The sequence below is a fragment of the Diceros bicornis genome, chromosome 11 (assembly GCF_020826845.1).
Source record: "Diceros bicornis minor isolate mBicDic1 chromosome 11, mDicBic1.mat.cur, whole genome shotgun sequence".
NCBI lineage: Eukaryota > Metazoa > Chordata > Mammalia > Perissodactyla > Rhinocerotidae > Diceros > Diceros bicornis.
In genome coordinates this window covers 56,133,273-56,151,385 of record NC_080750.1, presented here as the reverse complement: position 1 = coordinate 56,151,385, position 18,113 = coordinate 56,133,273, and positions in this window count along the sequence as shown.

Genomic DNA, 18,113 nt, shown 5'->3' with positions numbered 1-18,113 from the left:
ACCTCTGATCTAGTCTAGCTACTCCCCAACTCTCCTCCATATTCATTTGTGGATGAAGTGAGACTTGGAGAGTTTGAGCCTTGCTCATAATCACCAGCTGGTTAATGATAGTTTATGACTTAAATTTAGCCCTGTTTTCCTGGCTGAGAAGCAGGGCCAGTGACTGAACTTGAGATTTTCACCAGCAGGACTCCTTTAGGCTGTCAGGATACTGGGAAGGCTCTGTGCTTGAGACTCCTGGAATGACCACACAAGACAAGCCCCCAGTGTTGGATCAAGACATCTCTATGAAGTTGGCATGACTTACCCCCATCTGATTGATGATGAAATTGGTGCTCAGATAGATTTTCATAAGGTCTCATAGTTCTGTTAGTTTCTATGGGAGCTTTTGAATAAAATCCTATTATAATTACCTCTAAAGTACATCCAAATTATTTTGTTTTATTATTAGAAATCATATCTTGTTTCAGCACTTAAAATTTAATTGATTCCCAGCGTCACTCATGAATTAAATAAAAGGAAGCATTCTTAAAATGAGAAATGTATTATTGTATGAAGGGATAAACAGTTTTACCCTCATGCCCATGTGTGGTTAACAAGCGTTTTTTTTGTGCCAATAACTTATTTGTAATGACATCCATGTAACAGGATTTTCTTATAGTAAAATCTCATAGGAAACATAAAATCTAATGGGAAATATCGAATTAGCATGAATAAAATGCATGAGATGATGTGTGAAAAGATCATACAGAAATAACTGCATTTGTAAATCCTATTCTGAGAGTGGGAGGTAATTTTGGTTTCATTGGGAAGGCTTGTTTGAGTCAGCATTGACCAAGCAGCCCACTGGCATTTGGAATACTGTTGGCAGAATGCCCCCATCACCGCTAGCTCTGTGCAGGGCATGGCATTGAAGAGGGGAGAGAGGGACAGAGGAACAATGCCTTTGGTTGATGAGAGGGGGTGAGTGCACAAAAAAGGGCCACTCTTGACTGCTTAATTCATGGCAGCTCACACTCTGACCTCTGACGAGACAGTCACATATTTCACACCATTGCTTCTAATAGCTTTTTATCATAAACCTAATGATTATTGAAAATGTGGCACTCCATAAGGGGCAACCACTTCCTTAGCTCTCCAGTCTCCTTTCAATTGCTGGCCAGACCCAGAAGCTAGTGGGCTTGCCCCTCTGTCAGCCACTGCAGGAGCCCCTGGCCATCTGCCTGCTGAGGGACAGTCCCTATGCCTGATGTTTAGGGTAAATGTAATTGGTTAGAATCTTGGAGATTTGATGAACTGCCCATAAAGCCTACTGCCCCCATCCTTTGTCTATAGTAAAGGTGAGAGAAAAAGGGTGTAAGAGTTGTCTGTCTCGTTCACTGATATTATTAATTTCCAGAAAGTACTGAAATGTATTTCTACGTAGATAAATAACGTAGATAGCTAAATAACACTTCTCTGTCTCTGTTTGTCTCTCAGCAAAGAAAAAAGATTGAAAGAACATACACCAAATTGGTAAATAGTTGTTGTCTCTGGGTGGTAGGTGATTTTTTTTCCCCACTTCTTTGTTACTGTGTTTTCTAAATGTTCTATAATGAGCTGTTTTATTTATACTCACAAAAATAAAATGTCTTCCTGTTAAGTGTAAACTGTCTTATCCCTTTGGCATGTGGCAAACAGTCTAATTAGCTGAAGACTGATTTACCTTAAAACCAAGAAGATGGGTTACTTACAACCCTATTTCTTCACAGATAAAATGAAGGATTGGGTTAGCAAAGAAAGTATGTTTAGAGAAAACTGGGAAGGTTGAAAAGATACTGCTGGCTACAAAAAGGTAACAGGGATCCTGGTGGTCATGGAAATGTTCTGTATTTTGACTGTATTGATGTCAATATCCCAGATGTGACAGTGGACTCTAGTTTTGCAAGACGTCATCATTGGAAAAAACTAAGTGAATGGTACATAGGATCTCTCTGTATTATTTCTTACAACTGTATGTGAATCTACACTTATCTCAAAATAAAAAAGGTTAATTTTTAAAAATCCCCTAAAAGGTATTCCTCTGCTATTTCCTAGCTGCATTTTTGGCAGAAAGGCTTCATCATTATTATCCATCTCAGAGTCATTCTGGAGGTGAATATTTAATATTCTCTCCTTATGATTTTGATGATCAAGTTTTTGTTGTATTGTCTTTTAATACTTTATGCCACAGAAATTCATTTCAAAATAACTGTGAACAACCGGAAGAGTATTCTGTCAAATGAGAACATATATACTGGGAGCCAGTTCTCCATGGGTCTCTTGTGTGTGAGGCACTTGTGACTCTTTGTTCTGGACTAGCTCTTCAAGGAGGATTGTTTAGTGAACAACCTTGGAGGATAGAGTGTCTCCCTTCAGAGCAAAGGACAGGCATGCTCATTGCCTATTTAAAATTATGTACGTTCCCTACGCTCAGAGTTCCTCTCTGTAACACAACCCATTGTGTATGCAGGTATCATCTGGATCTCTTTGTGTCTCCCTGTAGGAATTGGGGCCCAGGGAAACAGTGCAAAAATGCTGACAGGCCACTTCTATTGCTGTAAGTAATAAGTTGTCCTTCGCCCCTGACCCAAGAGTCTCATGTCTTCTACCAGCTTCCATGAAACTGTACCCAGGCTTGTTAAGTTGCAAGTAAGGTGAAAGCTCAGACTCTTCAGAGTTCTTGACAGTTTTGATGGTGAGGCTGGGATGCTAACAGAGATATGACTTTCTGGAATAGGAAGGATGTGGGCCTTGTAAGCTACCTAATGGGATTTGAGGAAAGTCCATGGGAATTGGCAGGAAGCATGCTGATGAAATTTTATAGTCAGCAAGGTAATAAATGGTCTTCCATTTTATTTCCTATTAATGAGGAGAAATTGGGGAGAGGGGTGCAGATAAGGTTGACCTCATCAAGGACGGCTGCCCAATGGTGCCCTGGTTGTTGCTAACTATCCTCCAGATGGAGGATTTCCTTGCCAATCTGGCAGTCAGCCTCGGGTCCACTCCATTGTAACAATTAGCATCAAGATTTGTCCTGGCTGGGCAGAATGTTGTTTCCCCTTCACATAACAGTTACTGAGATCTGCACTTACACTTAGCATGAAAGGAGGGAAATTTATGATTACTATGGGCAGAAATCAGGTAGACCATTAGGACTTTGGCTGGTTTGCATAGGAGATAAGGTACCTTGGAACATATAATGCTTATTAAGAGAGACTAGCAACAGCTGTGTGTCTTATGACCCAACCCCTCCTGCAGTCTATTAGCACAACCTCAGATCCATTTGGAGACAAGAGTAAAAGGTCTCAGAGTTTTTTGCAGTGGGTCCCGGCTGCTATAGAGAAGATTTGGCCATCTCAGAGAGGTTTTCCTGAGACAAACTGACTCCCATAGGAAACCGTAGATGAGGCACTGACTAGCATTTGGGCTCTGACTTCCCTGGATTGGGTTTAAAATGCTGTTGAAGGTGACCAACTGGAGAATGAGAATCTGATTCAGAGAAATTTTAGATAAATTCTTGTGGTCAGTCCTGCCGCCATGGAAAACTCACCTGACCCTGATGTATAAACAAGACAAGAATATGAGATGTTGTCTGAGTAATGGGCTAACCATTGTCTCAGATTAAGATGAACTCCTCGAACAAGGTCACAGCTGTGTGAGCCTCAGTTGAGGTGGCAGAGTGCAAACCCCATGATCCCAGAAAACAAGGCAGCTGTGGCTGTGGCTGCAGAGTCAAGGGTTCCCAAGGCTGAAATACACAGTATCCGTCATGAGAATGTCACCCCCCCTTGTAGAACACCGTGAGGCCAAAATCAATGGAAGTTCATTGGGTTAAGCAATAAGCCACTGCCATGCTATTTGAAACTGAAAGTAAGTGAAAAGCTTTGTTTAATGGACAGAGCCACTGTATTAGTCTGCTTAGGCTGGCATAACAAAATATCACACACTGGGTGGCTTAAACCACAGGAATTTTTTTCTCACAGTTCTGAGGGCTGAAAGTCCAAGATCAAGGTGTGGGCTGATTCAGTTCCTCTTGAGAGCTCTCTTCCTGGCTTGCCTTCTTACTGTGCCCTCACATGTCAGAAAGAGAGCTCTGGTTTCTCCTTGTAAGGATACTAATTCCATCATGAGGGCCCCATCACCATGACCTCATCTAAACCTAGTTACCTCCCAAAGGCCTCATCTCCTAATACCATCACAATGGGGATTAGGGCTTCAACATTTGATTTTTGGAGGACACAAACATTCAGTCCACGAACAGCCACTCTCTGCCTTCATGGCCCTTGATTCCTCCCTCCTACTGTACTACAACTTCAATCACCTTAAGGAGAAAAATAATTGGAAGTGATGCTGGGGTCTCACTGTCTACAAGGGGAAATCGAAGGCTGTACTCACCTATCCAGGTATGCTGGGGATTTGGGGGAAAAGAAGGGACTTAAAATTATATGGATCTGTTGGATATGAGGGTCCAAGGCAATACCTTATCTGGTCCTGTGGGAGGAGAGGACTCCCAATCAACTGATGGAATTTGGGCAGTGGGGAAGGGAAGCTAAAGTGATCTTGTGCCCGGGTCCTTTGGGCTGATTCAGGGCACTATTGTGGATCCACGGCTGCATGTACAATTGTTATTGATGTTTTACCTACTTGTATTGGGAATGTTCATAAAGTCCTGAGGGGATTCTCCTGATAGAAAAGAACTACCTTTAGAGAAGTACTAGCGTGACACGTACATTGCTCCTCAACCCACCTCCTGACCCTCCTGCGTGGTCCCACAGAAACAATACAGAATTCCAGGGGGAGGACAGTATTGATTAAGAATTTAAAGGCAGCAGGGATTGTAAGACATGCAATATCTTAATATAATAGTCCTGTACGGCCAGTGAAAAAAGCTAACAGGAGCTGGAGGCTTACAGTAGATTACTGCCAACTGAATTCAGTCACTGATCCCATAGCCCCAGCTGTTCCAGACATTGTGTAACTGAATCCATTGCACAGACTGATGGCACTTGGCATGCTGAGTTGGATGTTGCCAATGCCTTTTTGCCATACCGCTGGCACCTAAGAATCAAGAACACTTCCCATTCACATTGCAAGGCTTCCAACATATATTTGCAGTATTCCTTCAGGAGTGCCTAAATTTCCCTGCCACGTGCCAATAGTGGGTGGGTCAGAATTTAGTGCCAGTGCCTCTACCTCTCGTGTCCAAAGCTTTCATTATGTAGGTGATGTCCTGTTGGTTGGCAAATGAGAAGCGTCAGTCTCAATGGCCTTGACCGTGATATTATCATACCTCTGCCAGCAGGTGAAACTGATAAACCCTGACAAAATTGAGGAAGTAGCTCACCAAGTAAAGTTTTTTGAGACTTTGTGAGCAGATTTACAATGCTTAGTCATCCCGGCAGTTAGGGAAAAACTGCTGTCTCTTTAGCCTTACCACCACCACCATTCAAAAGGGCACCCAGAACCTTCATGGACTCTTTGGGGGGTGTTGGAAACAGTATGAACCTCACTGGGTATTCAACTTGTTCCTTTATATCAGGATACTTTGAGTGGGTCCTCAACAAAGAGACTGCATTAGCGCCATCCAGCAAGCTGTGACACACTCTCCACCTGGGGGGCTCCACAATCCTAATGAACCCTTTGAGCTGTAAATCTCTGTCACTTATTATTATTGGAGCCTCTGGCAAAAGGAGGCAGCCTCTACCCAGAGTCAGTCCTTGGGATTTTGGACCTGTCACCTCCAGGTGACAGATATTCCTATTTTGAAAACCAACTTTTAACTTGCTTCTAGACTCTTGTTGAAACTGAACGCTTGACCCATGGAGGCATTCATGTGACTTTGCATCTCACTTTGTGGTGGATCAACTTTGACTCAATGACTAACAAGGTGGGAAGGGGCCAACAAGCCTCATTTGTCATATGGGAATGGTACATTCAAGAACCTGGCTCCTGTGACATGTTGGCTTTACAGGAAAAAGCTATTTCTGTGGAGGAAGCTTTATCCCCATTCTATCACCTGCAGCAAAGCTGCTGGCTCAATGGGGTCCTTGACTCACAGTGGTTCCCCTAAGTGCCTGGGTTCACTGATGGTGCCCACTGGGTTGCTATGTCTGTTCAACTTCAGCACCAGCTATGCAGAACCAAGAACAGATGTGGTCGTTCTACTCCGTGGGCAGAAAGCAAGGGTATTTTCATAACTCAGGCCAGTACTCCTCTTGATGAGGAAGTTTGTATTTTTACTGACTCTTGAGCCATTGTGAATGGCCTAGATGCCACTTTGAAAACTACAAATTGGCAGATTAAAGACACCTATCTTTGGAGCTGTGAACTGTGGAAACAAATTGTAGCTGCTGATTGAACCCTGTGGGTCATTCGCATAGATACCCACACTAAGGCCTATTCTCTAATGAGACCAACTGGAGTCAAGCTGCTGATTGAGCCTGCACCTCCCAGATTGCCATCATCACTGCCTGGATCCATCATCATATTAGACATGGCAGCACATCCACCATCAGAGATGTGGCACAAATTAGAAGATTCTGTGTGTGTGATGCAGAGGCCACCACTCATGCCAGGCTTGGGATTCCTCCCGTAAGGTGACCCATTTGTCTTAAGGTGAGAAAGGCCACATTGCATGGAGCGTTACCTCTGTAACCTCCTGGAAGATTGAATCAATTGAACCTTTGATCCTTCTAGAGGCTGTTGGTGATGCCTCAGCATTATTGACACTTTTTTAGGTTACAGTGTTGCTGTGGTAGTCTGAACAGTTGAGTCTGTGCACATCATTATGGCCCTTGAAACTTATCTGTTGCAAGCTTTTGGCTTTCTGGATGATTTAACTCTGACAATGGTGTATCTTCCACCACAAAGCTATTCAGAAAGTGCTGATAGTCAAGGTATTCAATGGATCTTCCATACTCCCTACAATCCATTGGCTTCTGATATTGTTGACCATTGGAATGGCCTCCTCAACACTTAATTCAACAAGATTTCTGAGTCAACCTCCCTCACCTCATCCAGGTTCCCACACCTATCTAAGGCAATATGGTCACTGAATCAGCTGTCCCCAAAAGGTGATCATCTCCCCTTGACTGCTTCCTAAGTAATATCATGACAAAAGTGGTGGGAAGATCTTTTTTGGAAATTCAGGATTCTGCCCAACAATTCCTGGATGTTGTGTGTCTTTCTTTCCCCTAAGAGCAACCCTAGGCTGGCCTGGGTTGTGGCAGCCTGTCCAAAATGGAGTCTTGGGAATTCAATTTACTTCTGGTTCAGATACCTGGATTCTCTTGTTGGATGAACATATCCTAGATCGTCAGGATAATGGCCACTTGGTCGAGTACATTGCTCACTGAGTCTGACTACAATGGCCTACATGAGCCAAAGTGGCGGATATAATGGGTCTCTATAAGTTTTATAAAAATGCCCTTGTCCCTTTGCACCTAACCTGTCTAGACAAAAGTTCTGGGTGCAAGTAGAGAGGATAAGACAGAAGTTAAATAAAGAGGTTATAACTACTGGAATGGACACACTGATTTTGTGGTGGTAGAACCTGGGAAGAGAATATCTCAGACCCTGGAAAATATGAAGGAGGGAAAGACACTAATGATCTTTGTCTTTTGGAATCACCCTGAAGCCCCCATGAAAGAAAGTGCCTTGCCTTTAACTGGCTGCTGGGTCTGCCATCCCCTGCCAGACAACTCTGACCAGAATCTGATCCCCATTCCCTTAACCTTACCAAGAATTTTAATGGAAGCAGCAGGGGATAGTCCCAGTTCTTGCAACACACTGTCAACGACTCTCGATGTCTTCACACTCTCATTCTTTCGAGGCATCACTCGATCATTCCACGTAGTAAACGTATGTCCCCTATCGGTAGCATGGACAAAAGGTCAGGTTGGATCAACTGCTGTCAAGCAGTCTGTCCAAAAACAAGGATTAGACTCAATTATTCTACTTCACTGGCCTGCCCCAATGCCTACCAGCCAGCAAGGCAATCATGTTTGAGGTACAGTTAACTGTGGTTCCCAACTGATATAGGTCCCACTTGAGTGGCATCAACAATTGTAAACAATGTTTTCTTTCTAGGGTACCATGTATATTCCAGAAACTGTAATTCTTATGTGGAAGCCAGGCATTAACTTACCTCCCTCCTGGAAAAATAGTGACGTGCACATTTGGAATAATCAGAAAAGATCTTCAAGTGTTTATGGAAACAAAACTTCAGCCCTAGAAGGTATTCAGATAACTTCAACTCACTGGCCAGGATTGTTAAGAATGATAGAATTGACCAAGACTTCCACTTTGTGCAATTGGTAATATGTCTTGCTGTACTTGGAGTAATGCCTCCAGCCAGGTGGACAAGTCAGAACAGAAAGAGTAAGCCACCTGGATTTCCGAGGTAAACACTGATGGTTTGTATGATTTGTTCAACTTGGGCCTGGGACTCTGGGGGGTATGGTTGAGATTGACTCTGTGAATTGGCCTCATCCTGGTGCTTGCAGTCCTGTTAACAGTAGCTTTAATTAAATACTGTATGAGATAATTTGAATGGATTTGGTCTTAACCTCTGTCAGTCAGATTAATCAACATGACTGACAAAGTGGCATATTCATGGGAAAATTTACCAGAAGTTGAGAAGGTTGGGTTGAAAGGTGGCCCCCAAAAGATATGTCCGTGTCTTAGCCTGCAGAACCTGTAAATGTGACCTTATTTAGAAAAACTGTCTTTGCAGATTAATTAAATTAAGGATCTTGAGATGAGATCATCCTGGATTATCCAGGTAGGTCCTAAATCCAACGACAAGTGTCTTTATAAGACACACACAGAGGAGAGATACAGGAGAGGAAAGGAGAAGGCCACGTGAAGGCAGAGGTTGGAGTGATGTAGCCACAAGCTAAGGTATGCCTTCCAGCCACCCGGAGCTGGAAGAGGCCAGGAAGGATTCTCCCCTAGAGCCTTTCGAGGGAACATGGCTGTGCCAACAGCTTGATTTCAGACTCCTGGGCTCTGTATAAGAATAAGTTTATGTTGTTTTAAGCCACCTAGTTTGTGGTAATTTGTTAGAGCACTCTCAGGAAACTAATGCAACAGTGTTGAAGGGAGGGTTGGATATTTTTGGGAGAAGTTTTTCCATGAGTATCTCGTTTTTCTCTATGTCTTGCAAGCAAGGCACTGACTTGGCTTTACATTATCTTTTCAAGGAGTTTCATTTAAGGAACAGCCTTGGAAGACATAGTGTCTCCCTTCAGAGCAAAGGGCAGGTATGATTATCGCCCCTTGTAAAAGCTTTGGGTTCCCTGTCCTCCGGGTTTCTCCCCTGCAATGCAGTCCACTGTGTGTTCAGGTGTGAGCTGGCCCTCTTCATATCACCTGTGGGAACTGGTGCTATGGGGACTGGTGCGAAATGCTGATACTTTGGCTCCTGCTATTACTGTGAGTAATAAATTGTCTGCTGTCTCTAATCCTAGGAGTCTCATATCTTCTAGCAGCATCCAGGACACTGTGGCAGATTAATTTGTTAATTTGAATATAGGTTACCTCTCAGCCTTGTCACAGTTATTGACAGATATTCTTCTTAAATGTTCTGTAATGAGGCTGTGAGTACCACTTTAGCTCTCTCTCTACCCTCCGTAAATGCCTAATTTAATCCTATCCCCTCCCTCCCAATTCTCTAAAAGTATGTGGACATTATTAGTCAAAGAAGCAGATAGATAAATTGTAAAAAGATTGCTTTATTATAACGTTTTAAATTTTCCTCAGTTAGGGAAGGGGAGTAAATAAGAGGGCAATTTTTGCTTCTGAAAATCTGCCAAGTCAAGGAGTGGAGACACTGATGTGCATAGGAATATGAACAAATTTTATTCTCTGCGCAAAATCAGCTGGAGTCAAGAAGGCTTTAGTTAGACTGTATCGTCCTGACTTGCCCATCACATTAGATGGAGAAATGGCTGCTGCGCAACTTTTCCTCAGGCAGGAGACACCTGTTCACCCCGCTGCCCCCACCAGTCCTGGAGAGCTGAGATGAGGAATCACATTGGTGCACGTCGAACTTCACGAAATGAATAATGGGTGCCATTTGTGGTTGAAGGTCGTAAATGCATCATCGTATCAACAATCCTGTCATCATCCAGAGCTAGGCAGGAGAAACGCGTAGGAAGAATGTCTTAGCTCATAAGCCTACACCAGTCAGGGCAGGCCGTAGGCGGCCGTGAAACGGTCTGAGCTTGTCTCCAGCACCACCCACTCCTTTCCTCCTTTCAGCACCTTTCACAGGGATCTGCGCGCTCTCCTGGCTGCCGCTGGCTATCATCCACGGTGCCAAAGCTCCGGTCCTCCCGCGGTCCCCCACAGACCATCAAAACGTACCTGTCCAAGGATTTCCAAATTGTCCCTGTTGCAAAGTAACAGCACCCCCTTCATCCTTCCTTGCTTTCCAATTAAATCACTCATAGAGAGTCCCAGAAGACCCAAGTTGGCAACATTATAGACTGAAAATGATATGCCAGACCTGGGAACCTGTGTCTTTGATGGGTTGAATTGAGAAATACATCTCTATGTTGTGTAAACTCTGCCTTTTACTTTGAAGAAAGGTGGGGGCATAAAGAAGTGGGAGAATGTTCGGGTCTTGCTATACCTTTCCTTAGCTGGGGTAGGGAGGATGTGAAAACCAGAGGGCCTGACAGCTACTCTATACGGTAGAACTCTCTTCTCAGCCATGCAAACTGTGCCACCTGCCTGCAGGACTCCCCTCTCGACACATTCTTTCTGTGACTTCCACTCCCATCATGCAACATGGCTGAGGGGTGGAGGGTGTGGTGCATCGGGGCCTCTGGAAAGGCTCAAAGGCAGCAGAGGCAGAACAAGTGAATGGAGCCTCTGTTCATTAATCCCTTCTAAAATGGAGGCACAAACCAACCACTCACAACCAACACCGAAATGAAAGGAGTAATCATGGTGTTTATCAAGGGACACAAACCCACACAAACTCACAAACCCACAGTTCAATTAGGGCCGGCCCCGTGGCTTAGTGGTTAAGTGCGGGCACTCCGCTACTGGTGGCCTGGGTTCGGATCCCGGGCACACACCGACATGCCGCTTCTCCGGCCATGCTGAGGCCGTGTCCCACATACAGCAACTAGAAGGATGTGCAGCTATGACATACAACTATCTACTGGGGCTTTGGGGGGAAAAATAAATAAATAAAATTATTAAAAAAAATAGTTCAATTAAAAATGGATTTATTGACTCACATAAAGTCCAGGGGTAGAATATATATCAAAGGCTCAAGAAACCCCAATGATGTCAGTGGTATCCCCCTCTCTCTTTCTGTGTCTCTGCCTCTCTCTCTCCTCTCTGCTTTTCTCTCTCAGCTTCCTTCTTCTCCACTGCATATGGATGTCTTCTCTGTGGTGTGGGGGTCAGAGAGCTCCAGGCATCTATCATCCCTTCTCAGCAATTCTGGAGGAGAGAGAGTGAAATGCTCATATTTAAATCCAAGATAAAGACTCTCAGTTCCAGCTTAGGTCACATACCTATTTGGGAACCACTTTCTGAACTGGGCAGGCCTGGGTCACACGCCCAGTCTTGTGCAGTGATAGCCTCACCAGCACTACGTGGAATGAGGAAGGCTGAGCTCCCCAAAGGATGGCCAGTTCTTTTGGGCAGGGGGAGCATGAGAGTGTTGGGGTGGAGATTCTCACCAGATCTAACAATAGATTCTGCTTCCAAAGGCTTATAAAGATGCAGCTCTGATATGGCTGTGAAGAAGCTTGGTGCTTCCACATCTAGACAGATGGTAGCTTGGAGAGTTCACTGCTTAACCACACAGCTGGCCTGGGTTTAGTCTGCCCATTTCTGGAGTTGTGGCGAATTTCCAATCACTGGTGTCTGGGGTAAGCACTTTACAAGACAGATCCACTGTCAATAACGCTGGGTCATGTGGAACTGAGTCCCTTATAAGCATCAAGGAGGTCAGGGCCCTTTAAGCACTGCTGACTATTGATTTCTTATGCCACACCTGTTGACAGTCATTAAGATAGGGGAAGCAAATAGTGGCGTTCATTCTGCCACTCCCCACTCCCAGGCCCCCAGCAGATATAACTAACTAATCAAAGCACTATTTCCTACTGAGCCAGAAAGGGCCTCAGAATCATTCTCAACAAAGTTCCCCAGGCAGTCACTCCCTGGCATGTGACTTGGCATTGAGACGAGACCTATCTGTTACCCCTGCTCTTTGCTATCTCAAGCCAAGTAATTGATGACCTCTTTTTATCATGCCGTGACCAATCAGCAGAGGGAGGACCCATGTGAAATTTCCAATGGTAAAATGCATATAGACTATACCAGATTGAAAAAGCAGTGTAAGACTGTGCTCTTTGGGAGATGTGGCAAGTGCTGAACATTGTGAAAAAGGCTTTCTTATTAAGGCATTGTGTGGAACATGCATACTAGAGCGATATGTAACCTTTCAGGCACAACAGTGTTAGTCAGGGTAATAGATATCCAGGAGATATCTGGATATTTTCCAATAGTCAATATATATATGATCTTTCCATATTTCCTTATTTTAGGATGAATAAACTGAAGCAGCAACAATATAGGGACCATAAAAACCTTAAAAAGTAGGAAGAGCATTGCCCTGAAGATGCAGAGCAAATTCAAATTTTTAAAGATTTACTATAGGAAAAATGGAAGTCAACCTTGGAAAGCAGCTTCTTTGTGATCTCAAACAACTAAGAGAAAATACTAACTTTACAAAACGATATGCAAGAAACAAAAAAGTAACAGATAAGGATGCAGACTGAGACAAAATAGAGTTGGATGAAAAGGATAAAACAAATGCAAAACATAACAAAACTACTTATTAAGGCAACATAGAGCAAAATTGACAATGTGGAAAATGGAATTTGAAACACAAAAGATAAATTTAAGAATCTTTCCAAAAACACAAAGGCATAGGATCAAGGACAGAGATGATCTGAACAAAACAATTAACAAACTTCAGTTAATGGATGTATATACGAACCTGCACTAGGTCCAGATAGTTTTATAAATGAGTTTTACCAAACATTTAAGAATACATTGTTTCGGAGAATAGAAAAAAGAGAAAGTTTCCCCAACTCTGAGACTACAAAGATTCTTAATATCAAAACCAGACAAGAACAGGAAGAGAAAAGAAAATTATAGGACAATTTTACTAATAAACATAGATTTAAAAAACTCTCAATAAAATGTTAGTAAATCAAATCCAGTGATGTATAAAACAATAATACATCACAACCAATGCAAGGATGTAGGATGTTTTAATATTAGGAAATCTAATATAATTCAACCCATTAACAGATTAAAGAAGATAAACCATCTCATTAAAGCAGAAAATGCTCTAGATAAAATTCAGCACTTATTCCTAATTTATAAAAAGAGAAATTTAGTAAACTAAGACGAGAAGGGAATTTCCTTAAAATAGTAAAAAGTATCAGTCAAAAATATACATCACATATGATACTTAATGTTGAAATGGTAAGTCTTTCCTTTTAAAAGTCAGGTACAAAAAAGCCAACTATCAACACATCTATTCGCTACTGCATTCTTGGTCTCAGCTGTATAGTAAGATCCGAGGAAAACAAGAGAAGGGATAAGGCCTAGAAAGGAAGAAGTCAAACTATCATTATTCACAGATAACATTAGTTTCTAGATTATTTCTAGTTATAGATCCAAGAGAATCTATAGAAAAAATATTAACATGTATTAAATGCTTTGTATGTTATATATTGGTATGCACATGTGTGTTTAGTGAATAAGATTGAATGCTACCCTCTGCCAGGTACTGTGCTACATGTGAAGTATAGAGTGACAAACAAAAGAGATTTGGACTCTGCCTTCACAGCTTACAAGGAGTGAAGGAGATAGGCAGTTAAACAAAAAGATAATAATACAGTGAGATAAGTGTTATGATGGGGGAGAATTTGAGATTATATCCTGCGCAAAGAGAGGCAGGGGGTCAAATAAATCTTCCCAAAGGAGTTGAAATATGAGCTGAAGTTTGAAAGCTGAAATTTGGTTAGGCAAAGAGCCTGGGAAGAGTGTTCCAGCCGAGATAGTGCCATTCCAAGGAGCAGAGCACGGTTAAAAGGTCCCAATAGCTGGAGGTGGGGAGACAGAGGTGAGGTGGGAGCTGTGAGGTGAAGGTTCTGGGAAGCCATGGTAAGTAGTTTGAGCATTTGCCTAGGGGCAACGGAAGCCATCCAAGGAATTTAAGCAGTTTGCATTTTAGAAAAACTACTCTGGCTGCAGTGTGGAGAATGAATAGAGAGAGAGTATGCCAGACTGAAGCTAAGGAGACTGGTTAGGGGGAAATTGCAGTAACCCAGCTAAGAGATGATGGTAGCCTATATGAGGGTAGAGGCTGGGTGGAACGGGATAGATTTGGTATACATTCCAGAGACAGGGTCATAGGACTGGGAGAAGGGTTGGATGCACCATGCGAGGGTAGGATGACATTCAAGTTTCTTGCTAGGGTGCACCAAAGCCTGGAAGGAAATGCACCAAAATGTTAAAATTATCTATTAGTTGTGAAGTTATGGATGATTTTTGTTTTCTTCTTTATGTTCTTTATTTCCCAGTTTTCAATTAGTTATAAAAAGTTATAAAGGATGTATTACTTTCATAAGAAAAGGTTATGAATAACTATTTTCTTGTTCCTAACATCCATTCCTTAGGACTAAACTCTCTTCTAGGAAAACTATTATAACGCATGCCAGCAGAATAATGGGTTGGCCTTGTGCTATTCTCCCATGTAAAATATTTTGCTTTTTATTGGAGGTTTCTGATGGCAATTTGTAATCCCGAAGGACCGTGTGGTTTGGAAGCTAGAAAGCTGTATGAGAAAGTGGGAAAAGCCCAAGTTTTGCAAAAACAGGGACCTCTACTGCTTACCAGCTTAGTGGTTTGGGGAAAGTTACCCAACCTCCCTGGATAAATGACCCATTACACTTTCAGTGTTAAGTGTAATAACGTGTGTGAAAGCACTTGTCAAACACTCTACAGATGATAGTAGTTATGTGGCATTGCCTACAGGTAAAGTTCAAACTCCTTTCCTGGCACTTAGGTCCCTGAACAACCTTCCTGAAATTGACCCTCCAATTATATCCTCTCATACTTCACTCTTGCGTTAAGTACTCTCTGTAACTACACTTCACTTTCTCCAACCTTTGTACATTTGATTCTTTGCAAAGACTGAGGTGGTGGTGCACATATTTTCAAGATGATACCTTATCGTTTAAGTGATCATATGTCTGGGTTTGCCTGTTGTCCTGGTATCTCATGCATTTTACACTTATCCTAAATAACCGTGCTCAGCTTTAGGAACTTCAGATCTACCTGGTCTGCTAAATCCCAGTGGACTTTGGATTCCATCCCATGGGACTCAGACTTTGGACAAATGATCTCTCCCTGAACTTCAGTTTACTCATCTGTAAATTGGAAATAATAATACGCACTTTGTGGTGATTAGAAATTATATTCATAAGGCGGCTGGCACTTAGTAGGTGCTCAAGAAATCAGGACCATTATTCCAGAGGTGCTGTAGTCATTAGTCTGGTGATTCTGTATTTTCCAAAACAAGCGAAAATACATCATTGTCATCAATATGACCAGCTTTTTGGCGAAGGAGGAATATAGATTTATATTTAAAATAATGTTATACAAATTTTCATACAAGGTACAATTTTCTGTGCCCAGTCTATTAATTCTTTCACAAATTCACTAGATTTAACCCAAGTAAAGGCCAACTATTCAATCAAGACAAGAAGTCCCCCAAATATTTAGCACACATTGAATAAGTTATCTAAGAGAAAACTTCATCCTTTCACCCATTACTCCTCTCAACACATTTTGTAGTTCAAACTAGATGTTTAGATGTGATGGATAAAACTCGGTGAGGCTAGGGGGAAGGAAAGGTGGAGCGTTAACAACCAGAGGAAAATCTCTCCGTCAACCGTCATCCCTTCCCAACATAGGATGACATACAATTTAAATTAACGTGCCCCTGGGAAGCACCGATTAAAAAGAACCATGCATTGTGTAAATAAATACAAAATGCTTCTTTAAAGTTATATTAAAATTAGTTTTCACCCTTTCAAACACCTAGACTCTGAGCTGGGTCTCAAAACCTTCGGAAGCTACTTCCTCCCTTGGGATAAGGAAGTGCCAATAGTAGCAGCTGCAAGCGCTTCAAAGGGCTGAGCTGAGATAAGGGATGCCTGCCCCTGCACAGGTCAGTCAGCAAGGGAGACCAAGGAGCAGGAGGCGCTGATTGACGCTTAGCAGTGGGGAAGGTCCAGGGCTGGACTTCTGGGGCAACAAGACATTTTTCAGTCGGCCTTTGGGGGAAGCAAACATTTCTTTGCCCTTTTCTAAGACCAGGGAAGCAAAATTCCATTGTTCCTAAAATTCTGGCAAGAAGTGGTATCCTGCCTTGTGGGGACATTCGGCCAGGAAGCAGGTCCACAAATAAGACAGAACTGCACAGGCACACGCCATGTGAGGAAAATCCCAAAGAACCAGTCAGCGTAGACATGATCTTGCTTGCATAAGCGGCAATGTTCCTTCCGAGTCCCTTTCCTAGGTCCTTTCCCAGATTCCCATCCCAGAGATGATTTAGCTTTATCTCTTGGCAAAATAATTCCCTTCCCTATGTCTGCTTGGGCAGCCCTGTGAAAATAAGTCAAATTAAACTATTGATATGGCCACATTAAGCTTATTCTCATCTTTTCTGAGAGCTATAGGTTGTCTTGCCCATAATCTACTGGGGTAATTTCAAGAAATTATTCCACTTTTAATTTCTTTTTCTACTTTCTGATATCTCCCTTTGACATTTAAGAAAATAATTTATTTACAAACAGGAATGGTTTGCAGATGGTTTTTTTCCCAGGAGAGAAATTTCCAGAATAGGCTGTAAATTAAGATAATCAGATGCACTGTTTCCCAGAGATGAATCTCAGGATTTTAGATGATTGGGAGACTTTATACAGAGCTTTTAAGACCCTCCAAACTATGTCTTCATCTCACCTCTATTTTTAGAGTTGGAAGGGTGAAGACACTTGTCTATAAAAAATGAAATGGGATCCTTGAGAATTAGATATCCGTGGGTCTCCAGGAGAGCACATTCTGTAGCAGAAACACTAGCACGCCAGTCACATATTCAGGTAATGAGTCCGAGAGTGTTTGGCTACAATTCAAGGGAGCATATCGCTGGCCTGGAGCCAGAATCATGAGCTGCAGAAACCGTTTGCACTTTGGAGTGCCTGGAAAGTGCCAGTGGATTTTGAAGCATGCACATACAGGTAACCTCTGTAGGGCTCATGTACTTTCTACTTGAAGTCCAGAACCACATGTTCTTTCTTTTCCTACTCTGTGAATTTAGGCATATTCCCATTTCTATGCTTCATTTTTTAACAGAAGAATTGGCACAACACCTATATTCCTACACTTCACTGCAAGAGAGGTATTTGCATAGATTTTATTAATTTACGAGCTGAAAAACCATATAAACTGTTTATAGTTCCTTGGGTGAGACATGAAGTCAAGAAGTGACATTTTACGTGCATCAGAGGCCTGAGGAGTGAGTTCTTTGGTTTTGATATTTCTTTGTTTTACCATGTCATGAAGGATCGAAGGGGCAGGATGTTTAAAAAGCACAGGCTTTGGAGACAAAAACAGCTCTACTGCTTATCAACTGCGTGCTCTCTGGTAAGTAACTTCTTTGTGCTCACCTGTTCATTGGGGATAATAACATGGAATCTCCTTAGGTTGTTGTGAGGATCGGCTTTTAACAATACCTGGCCTGTGGTGGGCAGTCAGTAAATATTAGGTTCCTTCCTTTACCCCAAGTTTCGACTCGACAGCTCTGGAAGATGTTATTCCAGCGTATTTGTTAACATAAATAAAAACCAAATGATCTTTGAACACCAGAAATGCACAGGAGCACAAACATAATCCTCATCATGTGCTCAGTACTGTCAGGCACACTGAGGAATCTTTTAAAACTATTTTAAGATATATAAATAACACAACTCAAGCAAAAGACAACT